Below are 20,468 nucleotides of genomic sequence, written 5' to 3'. Positions count from 1 at the left end.
TGAATACAACAGGTGTAGTAGACCTTACAGTGAAATGCTGAATACAACAGGTGTAGACCTTACAGTGAAATGCCGAATACAACAGGTGTAGACCTTACAGTGAAATGCTGAATACAACAGGTGTAGTAGACCTTACAGTGAAATGCTTACTTACAAGCCCTTAACCAACAAAGCAGTTTTAAGAAAATACCTAAAAAAGTAAGAGATAAGAATAACAAATAATTAAAGAGCAGCAGTAAATAGCAATAGCGAGACTATATACAGGGGGGGTACCGGTACAGAGTCAATGTGCGTGGGTACCGGTTAGTTGAGGTAATATGTACATGTAGGTAGAGTTATTAAAGTGGCTATGCATAGACAATAACAGAGAGTAGCTGCAGCGTAGAAGAGGGGGGGCAATGCATATAGTCTGGGTAGCCATTTGATTGGATGTTCAGGAATCTTATGGCTTGTGGGTAGAAGCTATTTAGAAGCCTCTTGGACCTAGACTTGGCACTTGGTCTTTGACAATTTTTAGGACCTTCCTTTGACACCGCCTGGTGTAGAGGTCCTGAATGGCAGGAAGCTTGGCCCCGGTGATGTACTGGGACGTACGCACTACCCTCTGTAGTGCCTTGCGGTTGGAATCCGAGCAGTTGCCATACCAGGCAGTGATGCAACCATTCAGGATGCTCTCGATGGTGCAGCTGTAAAACCTTTTGAGGATCTGAGGACCCATGCCAAATCTTTTCAGTCTCCCGGATAGGCTTTATTGTGCCCTCTTCACGACTGTCTTGGTGTGTTTTGTCAATGTGAATGGGGGCATGTTCGGCCCTCCGTTTCCTGTAGTCCACGATCAGCTCCTTTGCCCACGTTGAGGAAGAGGTTGTTATCCTGGCACCACACTGCCAGGTCTCTGACCTCCTCCCTATAGTCTGTCTCATCGTCATCGGTGATCAGGCCTACCACCGTCGTGTTGTCGGCCAACTTAATGATGGTGTTGGAGTGTTGCGCGGCCATGCAGTTGTGGGTGAACAGGAAGTAGAGGACGGGACTGAGCTCCCGTGTTGAGGATCAGTATAGCGGATGTGTTTAAAAATATATATATATTATTAAAACAAGCCGCTCAACATTTACATTACATTTAGTCATCTTGCAGACTCCTGTCCAGAGCGACCAGGGTCAAGCGTCCCAAGGGAACGTCGACAGATCTCTCACCAAGCTCCTGTTGGCCGCCGGCCCAAGCTCCCAACCACCAGGTCACAAACCATCCAATCCCAGAGAGCCATCCGATAACCCCATCTCCCCCAGGGTCCTTAGCTTAGTGATAAGCTTTGAGGGCACTATGGTGTTGAACGCTGAGCTGTAGTCAGTGAATAGCATTCTCACATAGGTGTTCCTTTTGTCCAGGTGGGAAAGGGCAGTGTGGAGTGCAATAGCATTGCATCATCTGTGGATCTGTTAGTGTGATATGCAAATTGGAGTGGGTCTAAGGTTTCTGGGATGATGGTGCTGATGTGAGCCATGACCAGCCTTTCAAAGCATTTCATAGCTGCAGATGTGAGTGCTACAGGTCGGTAGTCATTTAGACCGGTTACCTTGGTGTTCTTGGGCACAGGGACCATGAACCATGACAGTATCAGCCCCCTCCCCCCGGTGACTGACCTCGGGAAGCACCCTGGAGATGTCCTGAACTTTGACCCCAGGAAAACACAAAGTCTTTGCCCCAGGTACAGATATATGAACTCCTTATCATAATCGCCAGAATGATCCGGCCACTGCCATGTCTCGAAGCTGATTGCGAGGCCAGAGCCACAGAACTCACCTGAGAAAAGGGCTGCTGAGACGCCGGCTGTGTGCAGGACACAACAGCCAAAGGAACAGAGCTCTGATTCAGAGGGCACAGCCAAGAGGGGGCAGCGGAGGACCAGTCAGTTGATTGACTAGGACAGGGAGATGTAGCTGGAGTGACATCCACAACCATGGAGGGAACACCCAAGCACCTGGCAGAAGACAGCTGCTATGAGACTCGAAATTGAGCTCAGGTGCATCCTGTTTCTATTGATCATCCTTAAGATTTTTCTACAACTTGATTGGAGTCCACCTGTGGTATATTCAATTGATTGGACATGATTTGGAAAGGCACACACCTGTCTATATAAGGTCCCACAGTTGACAGTGCATGTCAGAGCAAAAACCAAGCCACGAGGTGGAAGGAATTGTCCGTAAAGCTCTGAGACAGGATTGTGTCGAGGCACAGATCTGGGCAAAAGTACCAAAACATTTCTGCAACATTGAAGGTCCCCAAGAACACAGTGGCCTCCATCATTCTTTATATGAAACAAGTTAAGAACCACAAAGACTCTTCCAAGAGCTGGCCGCTCAAGGATGCTCAATTTCACTTCTGTTTTAAGACAATTGTTAAATAAGTTTGGACACAACATCATGGGCATCACCTTTTAGTTAAAATAAACAGTGGATTTCTGCTGTTGTGGGCCTTTAACCATCTGTCTGACTTTGTTGTTCACACAGGAGAGAGACGGGACTATTGTGGATCCTCTGGGGAGTCTACAGGAGAGAGACGTGACTATTGTGGATCCTCTGGGGAGCCTCAACAACATGAAGCTGAGGAGGCAGAGAAGAGTATCTCCACATCAGAACACCTCAAACACCAACGGAGACCCACCGGGAAGAAATCTCACCACTGCTCTGACTGTGGGAAGAGATTCCCCTCTTCAGCAGACCTCAAAAGACATCAGAGAATCCATACAGGAGAGAAACTTAATAGCTGTGATCAATGTGGGAAGAGTTTTAGTGTTACAAGCAGCCTGAAAGCACACCAGAAAACACACACAGGAGAGAAACCATATCGCTGTGATCAATGTGGGAAGAGTTTTGTTACATCTAGCAGTCTGACTATACACCAGAGAATACACACTGGAGAGAAACCTTATAGCTGTGTTCAATGTGGGAAGAGTTTTAATGTTCCAAGCAGCCTAAAAACACATCAGAGAACACACACAGGAGATAGACCTTATAGCTGTAGTCAATGTGGGAAAAGTTTTGCTTCATCTAGCCAGCTGACTATTCACGAGAGAACACACACAGGAGAGAAACCTTATAGCTGTAGTCAATGTGAGAAGAGGTTTACTCACTCAAGCAACCTGATGGTACATTTGAGAACACACACAGGAGAGAAACCTTATAGCTGTGATCAATGTGGCAAGAGTTTTGTTACATCTAGCTGTCTGACTATGCACCAGAGAATACACACTGGAGAGAAACCTTTTAGCTGCACTCAATGTGGGAAAAGTTTCACTCAGGCAAATATCCTGATAGCACACCGGAGAACTCACACAGGAGAGAAACCTTATAGCTGTGATCAATGTGGCAAGAGTTACTCTGGTAAAAGAGCAATGATAAAACATCAGAAAGTACATACATGAAGGAGTTGTTTCATGATATCAATGAAATAATGTCACAATGTAGAATGTTTTAACATTGTAGTAGGAGTATTTTAATGGTATCACAATGTAGAATGTTTTAACATTGTAGTAGGAGTATTTTAATGATGTCACAATGTAGAATGTTTTACCATTGTAGTAGGAGTATTTTAATGATGTCACAATGTAGAATGTTTTACCATTGTAGTAGGAGTATTTTAATGATGTCACAATGTAGAATGTTTTACCATTGTAGTAGGAGTATTTTAATGATGTCACAATGTAGAATGTTTTAACATTGTAGGAGGAGTATTTTAATGATGTCACAATGTAGAACCCTAAATGTTTGTCCCCTGTTCTATTGATTTCAACATGATATGGATATTAGCCTCAGGGGGGAAATCCAGGCTCTGAATTGGAAGAGTACTATTTATGTGATTAACATCAAGTGTTGTGTTAGACTTACCTCGTCGGTGACCCACTTGAATCAAAATGCAACACTTCAAAATGTAGCGAGCTGTTTTCTACAAATTGTCCTCTAACCATTGATGCACACATTATTCCCAGATTCTGTGTGGTTTGTTTAGCTGTGTTAACAGGACGTGCAACCTCATCTCCCTCCTCTCGCACAATTGATTTCAACATGATATCGATGAGTGATGACAAATAAGTGTTGCGTTCCTTTGTTTAGCGACCCCTAAATGTAAATGCATCACTCCAAAATGTAGCTGACTGTCTTCTGCAGGTTGTCCTCCAACCAGTGAGGTAAAAGATATCTCCCATTTCCATGTGTTTTTTTAGTTGTGTTAGCTTCAACAGCATGTACATTCTGAGTTCTCCCCTAATAGATATCAGTGATGTATTGCCTCTTGTTGTGTCTGGAAATTGGTTATTGATTCAGATTCGGTTAAAACTGTGTTTTAACTGTGTGTCCCACCTAGCAAAGACTATTCTGACATCCAATCTAAATTCGGTTTTGGTTGAAGTTGACATTTATTTGAAAGTACGTATTTTTCAGGTCGTTGTTTCGACGACTTGAAAACAACTTAGTTTCAACGTACTTGCAGCATGGAGGTAGTATAAAAAAAATGGTCTATGAACAGTTTTATTAACAATCATACATCACTCCAGCTTTTACACACAGTTTTTATTTACATCATTCAAGTGCTAATTGTCTTTATTCCACTACTGAAGAAGCATGACTCAGATCACCTCATATTTCAAACGTTCGGCCTGACAAAAGATACAGTTTTTATTATTCAATGCCTCTGCCCGACGTCCAATCTACGCTCGGTTTTGTCCAATCAGTCAGGCCACTGAATATGCATAAGCAATGTAAAGAGATGGGGCGAATGAGTGGGGAAAAGTACATTTGACACAAATTACCTTCATAAGAGCAAAGAACAACTGTGTGCCTGGGGGGAAATTAACTTTCATACAGCCAAAAGGGGTGAGAAATTACACCAATATCTGTGGACAATTTGCACTAATGTAAATAAACATGGATGATGGAACATATTCCTTTTTTCTGACGTGATGAACCACTAAGGGGACATAAATATTTACCATCTAAACCATGTGTGACCTCTCACCTCTGGCTGTAGAAGTGTTCTTCCTAACCAGTCCCTCAACAGCTCTCTGACTGAGCTCCACCCTCACTGGGTCCTCAGAGGAGAGGAAGGCTGAGGAGGGATGGAAGGATGAATGGATCAATCAGTCAACAAGTCAGTAATATAAAGAGAGAGTTGATCATCTTAAATGTCCATCTCCCACCCATGGAGAGACCTATATACTGTATCCAGGGTTGGGTAGGTTACTTTCTAAATGTAATCTGTTAGTTACTAGTTACCTGTCTAAAAGTGTCATCAGTAACGTCACTGTTGGATTCCCCAAACTCACTAATGTAATCTGATTACTTTCTCCTCAAGAGGTTCAAGTTAGTACCACAGTCATTAAATCTATAACCTTAACCACACTGCTAACCCTAATGCCTAACTAACCCTTACCTTAAATAACCCTAACCTTTACCACACTGCTAACCCTAATGCCTTACCTTAACCATACTGCTAACCCTAATGCCTAACCCTAACCTTAACCACACTGCTAACCCTAATGCCTAACTAACCCTTACCTTAAATAACCCTAACCTTTACCACACTGCTAACCCTAATGCCTTACCTTAACCATACTGCTAACCCTAATGCCTAACCCTAACCTTAACCATACTGCTAACCCTAATGCCTAACCCTAACCTTTACCACACTGCTAACCCTAATGCCTAATCCTAACCTTTACCACACTGCTAACCCTCACTGGTCCTCAGAGGAGAGGAAGGCTGAGGAGGGATGGAAGGATGAATGGATCAGTCAGTCAACAAGTCAGTAATATAAAGAGAGAGTTGATCATCTTAAATGTCCATCTCCCACCAATGGAGAGACCTATATACTGTATCCAGGGTTGGGTAGGTTACTTTCTAAATGTAATCAGTTACTAGTTATCCAGAATTGTGATCAGCAAGTCATCTGATTACTTTTAGATTATCCCCCCCTGAAGAGCCCAGGTTAGTACCAAAAAACGGATTTTGAATCCTAACCTTAACCACACTGCTAACCCTAACATTAAATTACCTTAACCATACTGCTAACCCTTACTTTAACCATACGGTTAACCCTAACCTTAACCACACTGCTAATCCTAACATTAAATTACCTTAACCATACTGCTAACCCAAACCTTAACCATACTGCTACCCCTAACCTTAACCACACTGCTAACCCTAATGCCTAATCCTAACCTTAACTACACTGCTAACCCTAATGCCTAATCCTAAACTTAACTACACTCCTAATCCTAACCTTAACCACACTGCTAATCCTAACCTTAACCACACTGCTACCCCTAATGCCTAATCCTAACCTTACATTAGTTTTTTCATACATTTTTACAATAGAGCACATTTTGACTGCAGCTGGTCCGTCTTGCGGAAATCTGTCAGTTCTGCCTCCAGGACAAGACTCATCACAATAAACATCAACCTCCAGGACAAGACTCATCACAATAAACATCAACCGGCTTCAGAGGCATTAGAAGAAGACACACGTAATATTACCAGCTGTAACATCTATCGCAGGATAAATCAATGTTAGAGGTTACATAGCTGGCCATAAATGGATGTTGTGTTTAACTAGGAGTTTTATGTAGGCTTCTTCTAACCCATTACTTTCTACTACAAATAATAAAACGATTAGGTTATATCTTTAGGCCTAAAAGATAAAATTGTCTTGTCATATTTCCAGTCTTCAGGAATATGACTTGGAATTATGAAGTATAAATTTGTTTTACCTGAGCATAAAGCTAAAACTAAGGACTTATTAGCATACTCTGTTGTTTATGATTGTGTCGTCATGGAGGACTGATTGGGCTCATTGCTTCCAGTTGATAAAGAAATGCTGCTCTCAGAAAAAGGCAGGTGCTATTTGCAGGGGTGCAACTTTCACTGGAGACTTTTTGGAGTTTTCAACTGGCTGGATTTAGGACTGAGCTGTGTGAAAAAAGAAAGCTAATTATGTGAACCTAAACCTTTCTAAATAGTTAATTATGTAAACCTAAACCTCTAAATAGTTAATTATGTAAACCTAAACCTCTAAATAGTTAATTATGTAAACCTAAACCTCTAAATAGTTAATTATGTAAACCTAAACCTCTAAATAGTTAATTATGTAAACCTAAACCTCTAAATAGTTAATTATGTAAACCTAAACCTATCTAAATAGTTAATAATTACCCTAATAGATGAGCCAGATATTTTCACCTGATGTATGAATCTGAAGCATCCAGTTGGCGTTTCACTACCAAATATGGTGATGAGAGGAAGCTCAGTGGGAGAAGAAGTAGCTCATTTTCTCATTGATGAAACCTTTGATCTCAATACAGTTTGTGGTTTCCATAACTAAAATCTGTAACAAACAGTGTGCTACGTTTTGTAGACTTTACCCTTTGCCAAAATGTAAATAAAAAACACGCACGTCACATAGTAGGCGTTCCCTAATGTAAATATGCAAATAAATGCCAGAACGCGCCAATAGGATCTCGCTAGCTCCTGCTTGGCTCTGCCCACCCCACCTCTGTCCACTCTGATTCATTTGCTTCCATTGGAAACGATAGGCTTTGGTCTATCTTGGGTTAGTTATAAAAAATATTTGGCAACTCAGTCCGTGAAAAGCATGTGGTGTGGCTAACGTTAGCTAGCTTGAGCTAGCATACGAACTCGGTAGAACAGAGTAGATCAATTTGATGTTGAGAAATAGTGCATTGTGGGTAGTTTAGAATATACCCGGAAATAAATTCATAAATATATAATAACCCCAAAACATAACTATGTTTGTACATATAGGTCATCAGGTCGTGACTACAACTACATTATTACGTCTTTAAAACTACACTGTTTTGCTACATTGGTGAGTAAAAACTTCCTACCGTTCAACTTTTTTTCTGAAAATAAAATATTATTTTCTCTCAACTGCGTTACCCACTCCAGTCAGCAGATTGCGATCTGGAGCTTTAAGGCAAAGCTGTTGGTGTGACGTATAATCTAGTGGACGGAACGCTTCTTTCAACAGCAGCAACAGTTCGTCTGCCACCTCCGTAGCTTGCTAGACAAAATAGCCGAACCAATAAAGCTCTTTAGACGCTTTCGTGTATATTAGCCACTGTGTTTTAAACCAGTTTCTGTCGTCTAACGTTAGTAAGTTATTCCATTTAATTTCACATTACGGTGTTGTGGTTATTGGTCAGCTAGCGGACTTGTTAAGTTAGCATTAGCCTAGCTAGCTAACATCCCCGACCATGAGCTCACTAAGCTACTCTCCTGCTACAGAAGAGGAGGTCTGCTGGACGGAGAAAGAAGCTCTCGTGAAAGAGGAGGAGGAAGAGGAGGCTGTTACAATACAAAAACAAGTAGAGGGTGAGGCTGTTACCGTGAAAGAAGAAGAGAAAGACGTTTCAGTTAAAGAAGAGGAAGACGCGTTCAGAGTAAAAGAGAAGGAGGATGTTACAATAAAAGAAGAGGAGGAAGGGACAGAGGAGGATGCAGTTTTTGGAGTTAAAGAGAAGGGGGAGATGACTGTCACATCGAAAAAGGAGGAGGAGGAAACTGGATATCTGGGCCCGGTTTCCCAAAGGCAACTTAAGGCGTCCAATGGTTCAAATGATGAACATAGCAGTAAGATGGTTTTGAGAAACCGGTCCCTGATTAACACTAGTAAGTACTGTCTTAAAAACAGAGGCACAAATTGCAGTTGTTGCAGGGGGTTAAAGGGGAAATCTGCTGTTGCTACATTCATATTTTGACTTTTAAATAATTTATTTATAGACATTGATTCTTGAACAATATAACACATACCTCAGAACCCAGAATAAGCTTTTTTACTCCAATGTTTAGAAACAATGTAAACCAACACTGTATAGCCTCAACATGGTTAAAACTATAATGTTGATATCATGCATGGTCAGTCCTTGTATCCATAGGTCTGTCTCTGAATTTGAGAGTAGTTACATTTCTCCAGCCCCATCTTCTTATTACCAAAACAGTGGTGGAATGACTGCTTTGTTATTGTTTCAACTGCAGATTGGTTAATTGATGGACGTGGCTTTTTTAAAGGGACAACCTAGGATTTAAACAGAAACAAAATGGCTGCCCAGAGACTTGGTTTGGTAAACAGCTGAGGGATGGGGAGGGCTGGAGAAATGTAACCACTCTCAAATTCATAGAGAAAGCTATTGTTGCAACCGTAACCCAAAACCTAGCAACCTCGTCAAGAAGTTCAGACATCTTGGTGTAACAGATATAAGGTGTTGGCTTGACAGTCGCTGGACCCAGGTTTGAGTTCAGCTCAGGGCTACCCCTCGAATTCACTACACTATGAATACAAGGACTGGCCATCCAGTTGTAACCTACTTTTGAAGCTATACAGTGTTTGTTTACAAACAGTGGCATTATATATATTATTTTGGTTTCGGATGGGGTGATACTGTTGAAACATATGAGGCATTTATAAGTTATATTCTTCAAGAATCAATGGCTATACAGTATATGGGTCTTTCTATAACTGCCAGTGTAGATTTCCTTATGATGTCATAATGATAGTTTAACCAGGTTTCTAGGATATATAGTATATTCTAGAATTCATCCATGATGTCATAATGATAGTTTAACCAGGTTTCTAGGATATATAGTATATTCTAGAATTCATCCATGATGTCATAATGATAGTTTAACCAGATGTCTATATAGTATATTCTAGAATTGCCAGTGAAGATTTCATTTGGGGGTCAAATTATTAGAGCTGTTGATAAGTCATTGTATAATATTCAGCCAATTTCCCCCCATTTTTTTAGGACTGACTCTAGTCGACTGGTCGATTGTTTTGTCAGTAGGCTGTTTGTCGACTGAGATTTAAAAAAAAAAAAAAAAGATAAAATTGTCGAGTAAATAAACTAAATAAACAAATGTATGTGTTCACCCCTTCAAATGAGTGGTTTCGGCTATTTCAGCCACACCCGTTGCTGACTGGTGTATAAAATCGAGCACACAGCCATGCAATCTCCATAGCCCAACATTGGCAGTAGAATGGCCTTACTGAAGAGCTCAGTGACTTTCAACGTGGCACCGTCATAGGATGCTACCTTTCCAACAAGTCAGTTCGTAAAATTTCTGCACTGCTAGAGCTGCCCCTGTCAACTGTAAGTGCTGTTATTGTGAAGTGGAACGTTAAGGAGCCTTTTGGACCTAGAGAGAACAGTCTATGACTTGGGTGGCTGGCGTCTGACAATTTTTAGTGCCTTCCTCTGACACCGCCTGGTATAGAGGCCCTGAGTGGCAGGGAGTTCGGCTCCAGTGGTGTGCTTAGCAGTACGCACCACCCTCTATAGCACCTTGCTGTCAGATGCCAAGCAGTTGCCAAACCAGGCGGTGATGCAGCCAGTCAAGATGCTCTCAATGGTGCAGCTGTATAACTTTTTGAGATCTGAGGGCCCATGCCAAATCTTTTCATGCTCCTGAATTTGAAGAGGCGTTGTCATGCCCTCTTCACGACCTGTGTTGGTGTGTTTGGACCATCATTGGTCAGTGATGTAAACGCAGAGGAACTTGAAGCTCTCGACCGGCTCGACTACAGCCAAGTCGATGTGAACACAGAGGAACTTGAAGCTCTCGACCGGCTCGACTACAGCCAAGTCGATGTGAACACAGAGGAACTTGAAGCTCTCGACCGGCTCGACTACAGCCAAGTCGATGTGAACACAGAGGAACTTGAAGCTCTCGACCGGCTCGACTACAGCCAAGTCGATGTGAACGTGGGCATGTTTGTCCCTCCGTTTCCTGTAGTCCATGATAAGCACGCCCCTGAGGGGTCTGTGTTGAGGGGTCAGTGTGGTGGATGTGTTGTTGCCAACCCTCACTGGGGGCAGTCTGTCAGGATGTCCAGGATCCAGTTGCAGAGGGAGGTGTTCAGTCCCAGGGTTCTTAGCATAGTGATGAGCTTGGAGGGCACTATGGTGTGGAGCGATGAGCTGTAGTCAATGAACAGCATTCTCACGTAGGTGTTCCTTTTGTCCAGGTGGGAAAGGGCAGTGTGGAGTGCAATGGAGATTGCATCATCTGTGGATCTGTTGGGGTCGGAATGCGAATTGGAGTGGGTCTAGGGTTTCTGGGATGACGGTGTTGATGTGAGCCATGACCAGCCTTTCAAAGATGTGAATGGCTACAGATGTGACGCTACGGGGCAGTAGTCATTTAGACCGGTTCCCTTGGCGTTCTTGGGCACAGGGATTATAGTGGTCTGCTTGAAACATGTTGGTATTACAGACTGGGTCAGGGAGACGTTGAAAATGTCAGTGAAGACACTTGCCAGCTGGTCAGCGCATGCTCTGGTAATCCGTCTGGCCCTGCGGCCTGGGCCTTGTGTCTGGCCCTGCGGCCTGGGCCTTGTGTCTGGCCCTGCGGCCTGCGGCCTGGGCCCTGCGGCCTTGTGAATGTTGACCTGTTTTAAGGTCTTCCTCACATCGGCTAAAGAGAGCATGATCATATCATTAACCCATTAGAGTCGATTGATGCAAATTTGCTTAAATATAAGTCACCTAAGAAATCCATAGTATGACCTTCTTAAAACAATTCCATGTCAGTTTAGCCCCTCCCCCTCCAACGGCTTAGACTTACAGGGGTTAAAGTTCTTCCTCACGTCGTCTAACGGAACGTCACATGTTAGGACTATAACTACTGTGCCCCGAAGTAAACGAGGAAGAACATCTTGGCGCATCACCTCCCTTTCCTGGTGAAGAGCAGTGTTTCAATTGAAGGATTGAATGGTCACCTGTGGAAGGCGAGACTTACAGCGAGGTGCAGATTTAATAGTATGTTCCTCGTTTCCCTCCTTCAGGGAACAGTAGTTATAGTCATAACGTTACACTTTTCATATGATGTATTCAGCGTTTAACAGGTAAATTAGACCTCGACGTTGGACTACACTGAGCAACATGTATTGGTAACTAGGTGCCCGTAAGGACCTGCTTTGTTGATATTGCTGTTAAGAAGGCAGAGAAACACTTTATTATGGACAGACTTCTCCCCATCTTAGCTACTGTTTTATCAACATGTTTTGACCATGACCGTTTACAGTCCAGGGTTAATCTAGTGTTACTCCAAGCAGTTTAGTCACATCAACCTGCTCAATTTCCACATTATTCATTACAAGATTTAGTTGAGGTTTAGGGTTTAGTGAATACAATGCTTTTAGTATTTTAAATATTTGTGACTAACTTATTCCTTGCCACCCATTCTGAAACTAACTGCAGCTCTTTGTTACGTGTTGCAGTCATTTCAGTCGCTGTAGTAGCTGATGTGTATAGTGTTGAGTCATCCTCATACATAGACACACTGGCTTTACTCAAAGCCAGTGGCATGTCGTTAGTAAAGATTGAAAAAAGTAAGGGGACTAGACAGCTGCCCTGGGGAATTCCTGGCTCTACTTGGATTATGTTGGAGAGGCTTCCATTAAAGAACACCCTCTGTGTCCTGTTAGACAAGTAACTCTTTATCCACAATATAGCAGGGGGTGTAAAGCCATAAAATACACACGTTTTTCCATCAGCAGACTATGATTGATAATGTCAAAGCCGCACTGAATTCTAACAAAAAAATACATTTCTCTTAGCCAATCACCAGTTATTTATGTAAGTGCTGTGCTTGTTGAATGTCCTTCCCTATAAGCATGCTGAAAGTCTGTTGTCAATTTGTTCACTGTTAAATAGCATTGTATGTGGTAAAACACAATTTTTTCCCCCGGAAGTTTTTAGGCTGATTGGTCGGTTATTTGAGGCACTTTACTATTCTGGGGTAGTGGAATTACTTTCACTTGCCTCCAAGCCTGAGGGCACACACTTTCTAGTAGGCTTAAATTGAAGATATGACCAATAGGAGTGGCAATATCATCTGCTATTATCCTCAGTGAGTTTCCATCCAAGTTGTCAGACCCCGGTGGCTTGTCATTGTGGACAGACAACAATCATTTTTGTCACTTCTTCCACACTCAGTTTCCGAAATAAAAAAAATGACAATGCTTGTCTTTCATAATTTGATCAGTTATACTTGGATGTGTAGTGGCAGCTTTTATCGCTGGCATGTCAAGCCTTAGTTTGCTCATCTTGCCAATGAAAAAGTGATTCAAGTAATTGGCAATATCAGTGGGTTTTGTGATTTAATGAGATTCAATCTGATTCAATGAATGATGGAGCTGAGTTTGCCTTTTTGCCCAACATTTCTTTTAATGTGCTCCAAAGCTTTTTTACAATCATTCTTTATATCATTTATGTTTGTTTCATAGTGTAGTTTCTTCTTTTTATTCAGTTTAGTCACATGATTTCTCAATTTGCAGTACGTTTGCCAATCGGTTGTGCAGCCAGACTTTTTTGTCATTCCTTTTGCCTCATCCCACTCAACCATACAATCTTTCAATTCCTCATCAATCCACCGGGATTTAACAGTTTGTCCAGTCATTTTCTTAATGGGTGCGTGCTCATTAGTAACTGGAATAAGTCGTTTCATAAATGTATCAAGTGCAGCATCTGGTTGCTCCTCATTACACACCACAGACCAGCAAATATTATTTACATCAGCAACATATGAGTCACTACAAAATCTCTTGTATGACCTCTTATACACTATATTAGGCCCAGCCTGTCCTCTTATACACTATATTAGGCACAGCCTGTCCTCTTATACACTATATTAGGCCCAGCCTGTCCTCTTATACACTATATTAGGCCCAGCCTGTCCTCTTATACACTATATTAGGCCCAGCCTTTGGAACTGTGGTTTTCCTAGACATGGCTACTATATTGTGATCACTACATCTGATGGATTTGGACACTGCTTTAAAACAAATTTCTGCAGCATTAGTAACGATGTGATCAATATATGTTGATGATTTAATTATTGTGCTGTTTGTAACAACGCTGGTAGGTTGATTGATAACCTGAACCAGCTTGCAGTTACTAGTTACAGTTTGAAGCTTTTTCTTGAGTGGGCAGCTTGATGAAAGACAGTCAATATTTAAATAATCCAGAAAATATACTTCTCTGTTGATATCACATACATTATCAAGCATTTCACACATATTATCCAGATACTGACTGTTAGCACTTGGTCTATAGCAGCTTCCCATCAGAATGGGCTTTAGGTGAGGCAGGTGAACCTGTTACTTCAACAGTATTTAACATGAATATAAAACAGCCACACCTCCACCTTTGGCAATTCTGTCTTTTCTGTAGATGTTATAACCATGTATTGCTGCCACTGTATCATCAAATGTATTATGTGAGTTTCAGAGATAGTCAGAATATGAATGTCAACTGTTACTAGCAAATGATTGTTTTTTTTTTTAAGCTACATGTGTTTACGTGGGCTATTTTAGCACTTATGGGATGCTTGATTGTTTTAATTGCTTTACTGGGATGCGAAGTAGACATGCTCATGTTATGTATGTTAGTGAAGGGTGAACTGCACCCAGTGGACGTCCTACTAGGGCATATCGCCTCAAGTTTTTCTTTTCTTTTTACTATTTTTACTATTTTCTACGTTGTAGAATAACAGTGAAGACATCAAAACTATGAAATAACACATATGGAATCATGTAGTAACCAAAGTGTTAGTGTTATTCTTCAAAGTAGCCACTCTGCCTTGATGACAGCTTTGCACTCTCTTGGCATTCTCTCAACCAGCTTCACCTGGAATGCTTTTCCAACCGTCTTTAAGGAGTTCCCACATATGCAGAGCACTTGTTGGCTGCTTTTCCTTCACTCTGCCATCCAACTCATCCCAAACCATCTCAATTGGGTTGAGGTTGGGTGATTGTGGAGGCCAGGTCATCTGATGCAGCACTCCATCACTCTCCTTCTTGGTCAAATAGCCCTTACCTAGCCTGGAGGTGTGTTAGGTCATTGTCCTTTTGAATAACAAATGATAGTCCCACTAAGTGCAAACCAGATGGCATGGTGTATCGCTGCAGAATGCTGTGGTAGCCATGCTGGTTAAGTGTGCCTTGAATTCTAAATAAATAAATAAATCTCAGACTGTCACCCGCAAAGCACCATCACACCTCCTCCTCCATGCTTCACGGTGGGAACCAGACATGTGGAGGTCATCCGTTCACCTATTCTGCGTCTCACAAAGACACGGCGGTTGGAACCAAAAATGTCAAATTTGGACTCACCAGACCAAAATACAGATTTCCACCGGTCTAATGTCCATTGCTCGTGTTTCTTGGCCCAAGCAAGTTTCTTTATTGGTGTCCCTTAGTAGTGGTTTCTTTGCAGCAATTTGAACATGAAGGCCTGATTCATGCAGTCTCCTCTGAACAGTTGATGTTGAGATGTGTCTGTTATTTGAACTCTGTGATGCATTTATTTGAGCTGCAATTTCTGAGGCTGGTAACTCTAATGAACTCATCCTCTGCAGCAGAGGTAACTCTGGGTCTTCCTTTCCTGTGGCGGTCCTCATGAGAGACAATGTCATAGCGCTTGATGGTTTTGCGACTGTACTTGAAGAAACTTGACATGTTCCGGATTGACTGATCTTCATGTCTTAAAGTAATGATGAACAGTCATTTCTCTTTGCTTATTTAAGGTTATTTAAGGTGTTCTTGCTATGATATGGACTTGGTCTTATAGGGCTGTGTCCTGTATACCAACCCTACCTTGTCACAACACAACTGATTGTCTCAAAAGCAATAAGAAGGAAAGAAATTCACCTGTTAATTGAAATGCATTGAAAATGCATAATTGAAATACTTTGAAGAATCTCAAATATAACATATTTTGATTTGTTTCAACATTTTTTTGTTTGTTTATTACATGATTCCATACGTGTTATTTCATTGTTTTGATGTCTTCACTATTATTCTACAATGTAGAAAATAGTTTAAAAAATTAAGAAAAACCCTTGAAAGCACTGAGGCAGTAGGAAGTCCACTGTGTTCCCAGTAAAGCAATGAAAACAAGCAAGCATCCCAGAAAAGTGATAAAAATAGCCCATGTACTGTTAGCACTGAGGTAGTGTGCCCTAGTAGTAATCATGTGCCTATGAACCAGCATTATACTGTTAGCACTGAGGTAGTGTGACCTAGTAGGAAGTCCATCTATACTGTTGGCACTGAGGTAGTGTGACCTAGTAGGAAGTCCATCTATACTGTTGGCACTGAGGTAGTGTGCCCTAGTAGGAAGTCCATCTATACTGTTGGCACTGAGGTAGTGTGCCCTAGTAGGAAGTCCATCTATACTGTTGGCACTGAGGTAGTGTGCCTGAGTAGGAAGTCCACTGTGTGCAGCTCAACCTGCACTAACATGAATAACATGAGCATGTCTACTTCTGATACGCTTCCCAGTAAAGCAAGGAAAACAAGCAAGCATCCCAGAAAAGTGATAAAAATAGCCCACGTTAACATATGTAGCCTAAGAAACAAGGAGTAGGAAGTCTCCACTGTGTGCATATCACCCTGCACTAACATTAATAACATGAGCATGTCTACTTCTGTTAAGCTTCCCAGTAAAGCAATGAAAACAAGCAAGCATCCCAGAAAAGTGATAAAAATAGCCCACGTTAACATATGTAACATTCCCAGTAAAGCAATGAAAACAAGCAATGTCTACAATGTAGATTTTTTTTTTTTTTTTTTTTTTAACCCTTCAATGAGTTGGTGTGTCCAAAACTTTTGACTACTGTACTTTTGTTACTGTATGTGTTTTTGTGAGAGACTTACCTTTCCACAGAGGTATCAGTGTTTAGGCTGTTCGGGCGCTACAGATGTTTATGTGAGAAGACCGATGATTGGTGGATTGAGATGGAAAACAAATCTCAGCTGAAACAGCTTTTTATTGGTTGATTGTTTTATTATGCCAATTAGATGTCAGTGGGGGGTGCAGACATCAACTCTTAACCTTTCTCCTACCCTTCGCTGAGTCACCTGGATTCACCTGGTCGGTGTATGTCATGGAAAGAGCAATGTTTTGCATATTCAGTGTACAAGTGTCACGGTAACATACAGTGCATTCGGAAAGTATTCAGAGCCCTTGACTTTTTTCCACATTTTGTTACGTTACAGGCTTATTCTAAAATTGATTAAAATGTTGTTGTTTTTTAAAAAGTATAAATTGGTTGATTTGCGACGATGACACAAACATTATATTAAGCAGGACAAATGAGCCTTACAATTTGAATCCAAAAGTAGTGTGAAATGCACTCATAAGCAACCTGTAAATGGAGGCTATTTTTGCTGTCAGCCTATGAGAACTCCCCTGAGTTTTCCCCCATGGTGGTGAATTAGTGAATAGACACAGAGCTTAATGTGAGTTTCCTTGAGTAGCACTCCTGATCTTGCTCTGATAATGTGTGGTAATATTCAGAATACCTTGTGTACATTGTGGAAAACTACAATCGTCACTCACCATTTTTTGCTCAACGTAGATATACCACATCCATGACTAGTGGTATCTTCTTCAGCGGGGAGAAGTTTCTGCAACCAAATTGCATGCGCATCATCCTCGTGGCAAATTTTAGCAAATACAGAAAGGGGCCTGTATTGGTGACTATATACGTATATGCATCTAGATATTCTATACTGCCATGCTTGCATTGTTCTGTCTCACATCCTGGACAAGTATATTTGATTTTTGTTGAGTGTGTATTTTGCAGATTGGTTTGGTGTAGACTACTGACATTTGATTCAAGAGCTTGATCCTATGTTCTGGACATTCATTTATTCATGATCTATTGAGGTAATTACATTGGTGTCAGAAGTAAAAAATCAAATTGAGCTAGCTAGCTAGCTGACTAATGTTACGGCGGTGGTGGATTAGCGTAGTCGAGACATCAACTTTACAACTAAAGTGGGGAAAAAAACAAGACAAAATATGACTGTTGTTCACTGATTGTCAAATAAGTTTGAAAAAGCATTTAAACATTCATTAAGAACGGAAATTGTTGTACAACATCATGGGAATCACCTTTTAGCTAAAAATAAACAGTGGATTTCTGCTGTTGTGGGCCTTTAACCATCTGTCTTACTTTGTTGTTCACACAGGAGAGAGCGGTGATTATTGTGGATCCTCTGGGGAGCCTCAACAACATCATGAAGCTGACGAGGCAGACAAGAATCTCTCCACATCAGAACAGCTCAAGAAACACCAACGGAAACCCACACTAAATAAATCTCACCGCTGCTCTGACTGTGGGAAGAGTTACTCAAGATCAGATTCACTAAAAGTACACCAGAGAATTCACACTGGAGATACATCTCACCACTGCTCTGACTGTGGGAAGAGATTAACCTCTTCAGCAGACCTCAAAAGACATCAGAGAATCCATACAGGAGAAAAACGTAATAGCTGTGATCAATGTGGGAAGAGTTTTAATGCTCCAAGCAGCTTGAAAACACACCAGAGAACACACACAGGAAAGAAACCTTATAGCTGCACTGACTGTGGGAAGACCTTTTCAAAATTATATACATTACAATCACACCAGAGAATTCACACTGGAGAGAAACCCCATAGCTGTGATCAATGTGGGAAGAGTTTTACTACATCTAGCCATCTGACTATTCACCAGAGAACACACACAGGAGAGAAACCTTATAGCTGCACTGACTGTGGGAAGACCTTTTCAAAATTATATACATTACAATCACACCAGAGAATTCACACTGGAGAGAAACCTCATAGCTGTGATCAATGTGGGAAGAGTTTTACTACATCTAGCAATCTGACTATTCACCAGAGAACACACACAGGAGAGAAACCTCATGGCTGTGCTCAATGTGGGAAGAGTTTTACTACATCTAGCATTCTGATTATTCACCAGAGAACACACACAGGAGAGAAACCTTATAGCTGTAATCAATGTGGGAAGAGTTTTGTTACATCCAGCAATCTGACTATTCACCAGAGAACACACACAGGAGAGAAACCATATAGCTGTGATCAATGTGGAAAGTGTTTTGCTCATGCAGGCAACCTGGTAGCACACCTGAGAATACACACTGGAGAGAAACCTTATAGCTGTGATCAATGTGGGAAGAATTTTGTTTCATCTAGCCATCTGACTACACACCTGAGAACACACAGGAGAGAAACCTTATAGCTGTGATCAATGTGGGAAGAATTTTGTTTCATCTAGCCATCTGACTACACACCTGAGAACACACAGGAGAGAAACCTTATAGCTGTAATCAATGTGGGAAGAGTTACTCTGATAAAAGATCTCTGATTAAAAACATCAGAAAATACATGAAGGAGTTGTTTCATGATATCAATGAAATAATGTCACAATGTAGAATGTTTTAACATCACAGAAGGAGTATTTTAATTAATATCACAATGTACAATGTTTTTAAAATTGTAGTAATGTAACCTTTATTTAACTAGGCAAGTCAGTTAAGAACAAAGTCTTATTTACAATAGCACAATGTCATTAAAAAGACGTTGAAAAGAAGACCATACCTGACATCCAATATGGTCTTGGTTGAAAGTGAAAGTTGAAAAGACCTCTTCTTCTGGTCATTGTGATTTTAAAACAACTTAATTTCAACGTACTTGCAGCCTATACACATGGACTATCAAAAATTGGTCTATGAACAATTTTATTGACAGTCACATCACTCCAGTATTTACACACAGTATTTCTTTACAACATTCTAGTGCCAATTGTATTTATTCCACTACTGAAGAAGCATGTCTCAAATCACTTCATATATTCAAACATCCAGCCTGACAAAAGATACGTTTTATTATTCCATGCCTCACAATTAAGTTAATTATTGCCAATATATATTAACAAAGGGGTGTACATTTGGTTTTGATACTTAATATTTTACATTTCATGTAACATTTTCAACCAACGGACAATTTTTTGGTACAATTATATTGTTTACTAATAAGCTTATATTTCTGGTTGGATATTACATTCTATTCTTACTATTTTAATCAATGTCATTTCCTTAGAATGCTCACTAGTCTTTCAGTTTATTATTCTATAGTTTTAATCCTCTTATGTTTGTTGTGTTGTAAATATTAAAGTTTTTATTTTCATAATGATTATTACTTTTTTTCCCCTGAAAAGCGCATTGCATGGATTCATGTCTGAAATGTGCTACATTTGAGTTGCAAAGAAAAAGCCATATCTCAGACTGGCCAATAAAAAGAAAAGATTAAGATGGGCAAAAGAACACAGACACTGGAAAGAGGAACTCTGCCTAGAAGGCCAGCATCCCGGAGTCGCCTCTTCACTGTTGACGTTGAGACTGGTGTTTTGCGGGTACTATTTAATGAAGCTGCCAGTTGAGGACTTGTGAGGCGTCTGTTTCTCAAACTGGACACTAATGTACTTGTCCTCTTGCTCAGTTGTGCACCGGGGCCTCCCACTCCTCTTTCTATTCTGGTTAGAGCCAGTTTGCGCTGTTCTGTGAAGGGAGTAGTACACAGCGTTGTACGAGATCTTCC

General features: G+C 41.0%; 1 pseudogene; it reads left to right on the top strand.

Annotated features, from left to right (window-relative positions):
* Window positions 1-2,576: 2,576 nt before the first annotated feature.
* On the top strand, window positions 2,577-19,129 carry LOC120042234 (annotated as a pseudogene).
* Window positions 19,130-20,468: the final 1,339 nt, after the last annotated feature.

Source organism: Salvelinus namaycush, unplaced genomic scaffold (assembly GCF_016432855.1).
Source record: "Salvelinus namaycush isolate Seneca unplaced genomic scaffold, SaNama_1.0 Scaffold644, whole genome shotgun sequence".
Classification (NCBI taxonomy): domain Eukaryota; kingdom Metazoa; phylum Chordata; class Actinopteri; order Salmoniformes; family Salmonidae; genus Salvelinus; species Salvelinus namaycush.
This window is presented reverse-complemented; position numbering and strand designations above follow the sequence as displayed.